The sequence below is a fragment of the Syngnathus typhle genome, linkage group LG21 (genome assembly GCF_033458585.1).
Source record: "Syngnathus typhle isolate RoL2023-S1 ecotype Sweden linkage group LG21, RoL_Styp_1.0, whole genome shotgun sequence".
NCBI classification, from domain to species: Eukaryota; Metazoa; Chordata; class Actinopteri; order Syngnathiformes; family Syngnathidae; genus Syngnathus; species Syngnathus typhle.
The window spans coordinates 1,443,588-1,452,329 of NC_083758.1; the positions used below are offsets into that span (position 1 = coordinate 1,443,588).

Genomic DNA, 8,742 nt, shown 5'->3' on the forward strand with positions numbered 1-8,742 from the left:
GTTGTGTCAGGCTGTTGTCGTTTGTCTGAGCCTTGGGTGCGCGCTCGGTGTGTGTGCGTTTATGTGCACACCCTGTGTGTGTGCGAAAGTGTTAGGAAGAAGACGGCATGGATAAGGGAATCTCCTTTAAGACAGGAGGCAATAAATGGGAAAGCCCCTGTCATAAACGGTCTTTGGTTAGGAGGAATCATTAGGAAGTGCTCAAACTCTTCTTTCAAACACTCCTATCTGCCTCGTTAAAAAGGGCATTACAATTGACTACAGGAGTTGCAAAAAGCAGATGAAGAACATAGGTAGCATGATCAGGGCCCTCAGGCTGGAGGATGTGTCAAATGCAAATTTTCTGCCGCCTGATCTTTCCTCCTCACAGGTCGACAACCCCATCAATCCAGGAGACTGGGTCTACATCAAGGTCATCAAAAGAAAGAACTGGGCCAGCCATGGTGGGAGGGACCATTCCAAGTCTTGCTGACTACCCCCCTCCGCAGTGAAGATTGCTGAACGACCCGGCTGGATTCACCTTAGCCAATGCAAGCTACAAGGAGTGCTGGACCCCTCATTTTGGGACGGTGGCGAAGTCTGCAAACAACGATCCCAACTCCGCTAGGCGGGGGGATGTCTCGGTGTTCCTGTCATCTTAGTAGCAACGGGGCTCCACATGCCGGGTGGATCCTCTGCTGCGTTGTGGTTGGAGCATGCTATGGTCTATGGACACATCTGAACAGACCAAGTGATAATGTTGACCGTGGGAAACGATGGTCACACGATGAGAACTTTGAGGACTGGTCATGAGACCCCAGAAACCCATACGAAACCAACGCTTGGTACTGGTATGTGAAGGTCGCTGTGAGAGCGCACACACAGGAGGGATGTTATCTGTGTTTCCAAAAACTCCCCTTGCTCCACACAAGTTCACTTGGAGGCCAGAGCAATGAATGTCACTGAAGCGAAATGTATGGCATCCATGGGAGGAGATTGATATCAACACCGTACTGTCAGTCAGTGACGCTACCCCTACCGCCCTGGACTCGCAGGAATGAATCTGGGATCAAACTATTTTGGATTAATCCCAATGTGACTGTTGGAGGACGACAGATGCCAGAAGTGGCCTAAACCAGGACGCTACCTGGAATGGACTACACGTGTTTCATCCAAGAAAACAAGACCCACGGATGCATTCACGACAACTGTTCTCCAGGAGGGAACTGGATGGGAGCTTTGGACATCACCGCTGTGTGCCAGGATGGGAGAGCCATTTCAAGGTGTATGGGCTCTCCTGCCAACATGGCTGTACCATTGGACGGGTCCTACTTCATTCGGAACGGATCATGGCTTTATTTATATTTTCTTATTGATAGCATTATGGTCGCCTAAGGCAAAGGGACCGTGTGAGACTTTTCCTGCGTATTAACATCGGCCAGCAGGTTTTTAGATCACACAATAAGTTTAATCTGGAGTATTGAGGAAAGTCCTCATCTTCACTGGGAGTTGTTGCTATCATTGTTTGTTGTTTTTGTCATGTTTCACCCTACACGCTCCCCAGCCCATTCGCTGTCATCTCAGTTTTTTTTATTGATTTTTTTATTATTGTTTTTACTATTCTTCTTTATATTTTCTTACTTATGTTTTATTGATCTGGTTCACATAATCGTATGATAAAACAGGAGGGAGATGTCAGGGTTTTCCAAAACTATCTTGATCATATGATTATGTTGGAATGTATGTAACCAGTAATGAATAACCTTGGTAGATTAGTTTTATGCTTATGTTGGTGTGTAACCAGTAATAAATAACCTAGCTTGTTCCATCCTACACAATGTCGTAAAACATCCCCTGCCCTGCTAATCTAGAGGTCAAGGGCCTTTTTTACTTGTCTATTCAGTCTATGGTCACCCCCACCCTTTTTCTCTTAATAAAGATGGTCTTGTGGGAAGCGAGAGTCAGACGTCATTCGATCATTGCTGTACGCACAGTGACGAATGGACTCTCCGCCTGCAGGTGCCCAAAACGACTAACTTGTCTCCGAGTGGTTCTTGCAAAATAAGTTAGAGTGAGCACCACTCTAACAGTGAGCACACAACATGAACTTGAATCAAATCCGATCAAGACGTCGTTGACTTTCTGCTTCATCCTGTGAGAATGAAGCTAACGGATTGTGATGTTAACTACTTTTTATTTGCCCAGTAGAGGGGGGCGCACCGCTCCTGGAGGTACTGCAATACCAGGTCGATGCATAGAGTGGACGGAGCAAGCCCCTATACCATCTCCCTGTTGCGAAAATCCAATATATACATGGTCCCCGGATAGGGAACGTATCAGATATTAATCTGATAAGAACAGATACTACACCTGGTCTTAGCCAAAAGGCCGAGAAGCGATGTACTGAAACTGGTCTGAGGAAACCACTTAAATAAAGAGACTGTGGTGTGCAAGGACTGGAGTCGGAGGCGGAGTGATAAACGACGGTGCCAACGGCAGTTGTTTTAATGACATTTATAATTAGCTTCTCTCAACCACGGGCCGACTCTTTTCCCTTCGAGATCCTAACACACACTCCTCAAACAGGAAACTCCCACACGTGTAAAACATCCCACCGGAACTCGGCAACGTGAACTTAGGTTCCGGGTGAATTATGTCAACCCACTACACAAGCCCCCCCAGAATTCACCCATAGTCAAAATCCCCGCGCCGGAAAGGAACGACAGCCCGACCACAGCGGGTGTAGGTGGCAGGGGCTGGCAGGGGGTCAAGGGTAGGGGGCGCCGCCGGAAAGACCGCTGGGCTGGACGGTCGCGTTGTCGGTCGGGCAGGCGGGAGCTCGGTCAGGTCGGAGGGGCGAGGCGCTGGGGGGCGTCCGCGGCGTGGGGCCTGCGCCAATTCCAACGTCCGGGAAACATCCACGTGGGCAGGCTTAATCCTATCAACCGAGATAGTCTCAGGCCTACCGCCGATGTCCACGACCATGCTCTTACTCCCGTGCTGCAAGACCTTAAAAGGCCCGTCGTAAGGCGGACGCAACGGCCCGCGGTGGGCGTCGTGGCGGATGAACACAAAACCCGCCGAGCGTAGGTTGGTGGGCACCCGGGAAACAGGGGTGCAGTGCCGTGACGTGGGGACAGGTGCGAACGTCCCGGCAACTTCCAGCAGGGAGGACCGCTGCCCTGCCGCCGACCAAGGCGTTGTGGCGTCTGGAATGAAGTCCCCTGGAACTCGTAGTACCTGGCCGTAGACGAGCTCAGCGGACGAGGACTGCAAGTCCTCCTTGGGGGCCGTCCTGAGGCCCAGCATGACCCAGGGAAGTCTGTCCACCCAGTTGCCATCCACCAGACTGGCGCGTAGAGCAGCCTTCATGGAGCGGTGGAACCGCTCGCACAGCCCGTTAGCCTGGGGGTGATAAGCGGTGGTGCGGTGCAGCTTGACGCCCAGGCCTCCAGCAACCACATTCCAGATCTCGGAAGTAAACTGTGCACCCCGGTCCGAGGAGAGGTCTGAAGGTGTTCCAAAGCGCGCGACCCATGTGCCAATAAACGCCCGGGCCACGTCAGCAGCCGAGGTTGAGGAGAGGGGGACGGCCTCAGGCCAACGGGTCGTCCTGTCCACCATGGTGAGGAGGTAGGTGAAACCATGGGAAGGGGGGAGCGGGCCCACAAGGTCGATGTTGACGTGGTCGAACCTCCTCTCGGGGACAGTGAACGGCTCCAACGGGGCCTTGGTATGGCGGTATACCTTCGCACGCTGACAAGCCACACACGAGTCGACCCAGGCCCGCACGTCCCTCTTCAGCCCTTTCCAGACGAACTTCTGAGCCACCAGCCTCACGGACGCTTTTCTGCCAGGATGGGACAGGCCGTGTATCGCCTCAAAGACAGCCCGCTGCCAGCCGGCAGGGACAAGTGGTCTAGGCTGGCCGGTGGAGAGGTCGCACCACAGCCTGACTCCTGAGTCGCCAACCGCGACCACCTCCAGACGCAGCCCAGTGTCAGAGTCTTTGAGCGACTGGATCCCAGGATCTGAGGCTTGGTCAGCACTCATACTTGAGTAGTCGAGCCCCAGCTGAACCGTGTGGACGACCGCTCTAGAGAGGCAATCGGCGACCACGTTGGACTTGCCGGCGATGTGTCGGATATCTGTGGTGTACTCAGAGATAAATGACAGCTGACGCTGCTGGCGGGCGGACCACGGCTCAGCCACCTTGGACATAGAGAACGTGAGGGGCTTGTGGTCGACGAAAACCTTAAACTCACGGCCTTCCAGGATGGAGCGGAAATGGCGGATCGCCAACCAGACGCCGAGTAGCTCCCTGTCGAATGTGCTGTATTTGCGCTCCCTAGGGACCAGCTGGCGGCTGAAAAAGGCGAGCGGTTGCCAGGCGCCACCAACCCACTGCTCAAATACAGCACCAACTGCGTAGTCAGATGCGTCGGTTGTGAGGGCGACCGGGGCTCCAGGCGACGGGTGGACCAACAAGGTGGCCTGGCACAGCGCAGCCTTAGTATCCTCGAAAGCTTTGATCCTCTCGGGGGTCCAGTCGATGTCCTGGTTGGGGGTCTTACCCTTAAGGGCCCCATACAGTGGGTGCATGATGTGGGCCGCCCGGCGTATGAATCGGTGGTAGAACGTAACCATCCCAAGGAACTCCCGTAGCCCCCGGGCCGAACGTGGGCGGGGAAAAGCGGAGACTGCTTCCACCTTTGTCGGCAAGGGGGTGGCCCCATTACTGCCGATGAGATGCCCAAGAAACTGGATCGACGGCACCCCGAAGACGCACTTCGCCGGGTTAATGATCAGGCCATGCTGGTCGAGCCTTGTGAAAAGGGCCCGCAGGTGTGCCGCATGCTCCTCCTCCGAGGAGCTGGCGACGAGGACATCGTCCAAGTAGACGAAGATGAAAGGCATGTCCCTAAGCGCAGAGTCCATCAACCGCTGGAAGGACTGGGCCGCGTTTTTCAGGCCGAAGGGCATCCTAAGAAACTCGAAAAGCCCGAAAGGAGTCACCACCGCCGTTTTAGGGATGTCAGCAAGGTGCACCGGGACTTGGTGATAACCCCGCACCAGGTCCACTTTGGAGAACAGGTGCTTCCCTGCTAGATGTATCGAAAAGTCCTGAACATGGGGGACCGGGTAGCGGTCGGGCGTGGTGGCATCATTGAGGCGGCGGTAGTCGCCACACGGGCGCCAACCACCGTTCGGCTTAGGCACCATGTGGAGTGGGGAGGCCCACGGGCTGTCAGAGCGGCGAACAATGCCAAGGCGTTCCATGCTGGCGAACTCGGCCCGAGCAATTGTCAGTCTCTCCGGGTTGAGCCGTCGGGCCCTAGCGTAGATGGGGGGGCCTTTGGTCTCGATGTGGTGCTCGACCCCATGTTTAGCTGTGGTGGCGGCAAAAGTGGGCCGTGTAAGGCTGGGGAACTCTCCGAGGAGTTTCTGGTACATGTCGCCCTCGGAGAGCGAACTGGAGAGACCCACATAATTCCCCTCATCGCGGACACATGCGAAGGAGGAGAAGGTTAACGCGTCCACCAGGCGGCCGTTCTTAACATCCACGAGCAGTCCGTGGGCGCACAAAAAATCTGCGCCAAGCAGGGGGAAGGAGATGTCGGCAGTGACAAAGTCCCATGTGAAACGCTGACCCCCGAAACATATGTCCACAGTCCTTGTGCCATACGTCCTGATGGGAGTGTCGTTGGCGGATGTTAAGGGCGGGCCGTGCAACCCTCCAGCAGCGTCGTCCACTGTAGCCGTCAGGACGCTTCTCTGGGCGCCGGTGTCACAGAGGAATCTGCGACCAGAGAGGGAGTCCTCAACGAACAGCAGCCGGTTCCTTTTGCCTGCGGTGACGGCCACTACTGAGCGCAGGCTTTGGCGTTTCCCGTCGTGTCGAAGTTGCAAGGGGAGCGGCACCTTTTAGCCTTGGCGCCAAAACGTGCATGGAAGTAGCACAAACCTGTGCTGGTGCGGCTGTCAGTTGCAGCGCGTCCTCTGCCAGGGGAAACGCCAGCGCTCGGGGACGTGTAGCTGCGTGTTGGGGCCAGCACACCAGGGGCGAAACGCTGGGTGGCCAAGTAGAAACGGTCCGCTTCCTCCGAAAGAGCACGCGGCTCCGTAATGGTCGTATTTGCGAGGGCCGTTTGGACGTGCGGCGGCATATGTCGCAGAAACAGTTCAATGAAAAGAAAATTCGGCTCTTCCCCACCCAGCAGGTTTAACATCATCTCCATGTGTTCAGAGGGTTTGCTGTCCCCCATGCCTTGAATAGCAAGCAGGCGCCGGGCTCGTTCGGATCGCGACAGTTCAAAAATCCTGAGGAGATAAGCCTTGAGCCCTGCATATTTATCCTGGGCCGGAGGGGAAGTGATGAAACTTACGGCTCTGGCTGCGGTGGAGCTTCCGAGTGCCGAGACAACGTGGTAGTAGCATGTGGCGTCATCCGTAATTCCCCGGAGGGCGAACTGAGCCTCCGCCTGTGCGAACCACGTTGCTGCAGAAGTCTCCCAAAACTCAGGCAGCCTAAGGACGGCGGAATGCGCCATGCCGTCTCGCTCGGTATTCTGTTCAGTCCCGGAATCCTCAGCGGGACTGATGTCAGGGTCACCAGTGTGGTGTGCAAGGACTGGAGTCGGAGGCGGAGTGATAAATGACGGTGCCAACGGCAGTTGTTTTAATGACATTTATAATTAGCTTCTCTCAACCACGGGCCGACTCTTTTCCCTTCGAGATCCTAACACACACTCCTCAAACAGGAAACTCCCACACGTGTAAAACATCCCACCGGAACTCGGCAACGTGAACTTAGGTTCCGGGTGAATTATGTCAACCCACTACAAGACTACCAATTCAAGTTACGGTTTAAATATATCGACTCATACTAATGCTTCTTTTCCTGCGCATCACGTGATTCCCGTTTCTTTTTGTGGTCAGGTGCGGAAGTCAACGCTGCTGCCATCTAGCGGTGTAACGGCATATACGCTTTAACAAATAATAATCACTCGCAGGGCACACAGAGACGAAAAACCGTCCGCACTCGCACCTACGAGCAATTTGGAGCGCTCAATGGGCCTATCATGCATGTTTGGGGGAAATGGAAGGAAACCAGAGTGGAGAACGTGCACAATGCAAACAAACAGGTCAGGGAGTTGGAACCGAACGCAGCAGAGCAAGCATGGACTCACAACGACACGTTTAGAGTGTAAACGTTTCCATAGAATTGGCAAACACCAAATACTTGTTCGAACTATACATCTTAGTTGAGTGTTAAGGCCTCCTAAATTTAGCAAATATATGAAGATCTATTTTTATTAAAAGGAAATGGTTGCTAGTGTGACACCGCCTGTTACTTTGGTGAGACCAGCAATGGGGTGGCCCGTTTGGACAAGCTGAAATCAGTTCACTCTTGTTTCTCTTCAGATCGTATAAATCTTTCGCCTTTTACTAAAGATTTCCGTGGCGAGGAACAACAAGAGTATATCTCAATTTTTTGATGCTCTGCGAAAGCGGAGCTTCCTGTACTTGTCAATGGAAAGTTATCAAAATTCCTGCTTTGTTGCCATTAATTCTGCCATAGCTTACAGGTAACATCCACCCATTCAAATATAAAACTATCTAATATGAGCAATAAATTAATATATTTTCTACTAATTATACTATACGTAAGGAACAATAAACGGAGCCATTTAGCCATTAATATATTTATTATTAAAGTTAATTTAGATTTGTGTCGAAGTTGTAAAGATTTAAGCCGTGTAAATGAATACAGCCATAAGTACTTCAGTACAAAAGTACTTCAGAAATACATAACAGGCTTTTGTTAGTTGAACTAATACGACGATACTGTTAATCGACTGAGTTGAATATCAGGAGTACGCCACTACATTAGCTTAATTTTTATTTAACCAATTTCAAAGAACTACTCTGATCATGTCCCTCCCCTCAATGCTCCACTAGGAAGCATAGAACGCTCATCAAAAGTGGAGAATCTATGATATAAACATCATTATTCTCCGCTAGCTTCAGGCTCAGGAAGGAACATCAATTCTCATCATCGTAGTTGGCGAGACCGTTCACTTTAGAAACACATATCTCAAGTTAATAACTATAGAAACTATCCCTGAAAGTATAGTCTTAATTCATCAACGAGGGGCGGCGGGAAGTCATCTGCGAGTGTACCATTTTTACCCAGAGGGCAACCACGACTAGTAAAGGACTATGTTTAGATTGTAGGGGTGTAACGATACATCGATACACATCGATTAATCGATATTATGCTCTACGATTTATTGGCATCGATGCTAAAGGTAAACATCGATTTATATCGCCGTGTTTGACCTCGGACATTAGACGCGACTTTATTTTGAAATCCAGTTCATTGTTGCTTGCTTCCTCTTCCGGGAGCAGTGCGCGGCGTTGTTGTGTTGTGAGCAGAGCAGGCACGTGAAAGGGGTGTCGACAACTAGTACGCGGCTCCTGGGCTGGTGCTATGGCTAGTGTCCAAAAAGACGAGGAAATTTGCTCCCCTTTAGGCTTCAAGTCATTCGTTTGGAAGCACTTTGGATTCCAAAGAAAAGATGGCTCAACGGACAAGACACGTGCAGTTTGTAAATCCTGCCATGCGGTGATCAAATATTCAGGGAGCACAAATCTCGCCGCACATTTAAAGAAAAAACACGACATCAAAGTTAAGTGTTAAAGTAAGCAATTTGTATACTACAATACTCTTGTAATTTCCTAAATAAAGAGTTTGCAGTG

At 51.9% G+C, this 8,742-nt stretch overlaps 3 non-coding genes across 3 annotated transcripts; 1 reads left to right on the forward strand and 2 right to left on the reverse strand.

Annotated features, from left to right (window-relative positions):
- Nucleotides 1-2,188: 2,188 nt before the first annotated feature.
- Nucleotides 2,189-2,379, reverse strand: LOC133145866 (U2 spliceosomal RNA). The gene has a single exon (XR_009711114.1). It is a non-coding gene; the product is annotated as a U2 spliceosomal RNA (small nuclear RNA).
- Nucleotides 2,380-7,384: 5,005 nt separating this feature from the next.
- On the forward strand, nt 7,385-7,498 carry LOC133145996 (U5 spliceosomal RNA). Its single transcript, XR_009711237.1, has one exon. It is a non-coding gene; the product is annotated as a U5 spliceosomal RNA (small nuclear RNA).
- Nucleotides 7,499-7,902: 404 nt separating this feature from the next.
- Nucleotides 7,903-8,120, reverse strand: LOC133145943 (small nucleolar RNA U3). Its single transcript, XR_009711187.1, has one exon. It is a non-coding gene; the product is annotated as a small nucleolar RNA U3 (small nucleolar RNA).
- Nucleotides 8,121-8,742: the final 622 nt, after the last annotated feature.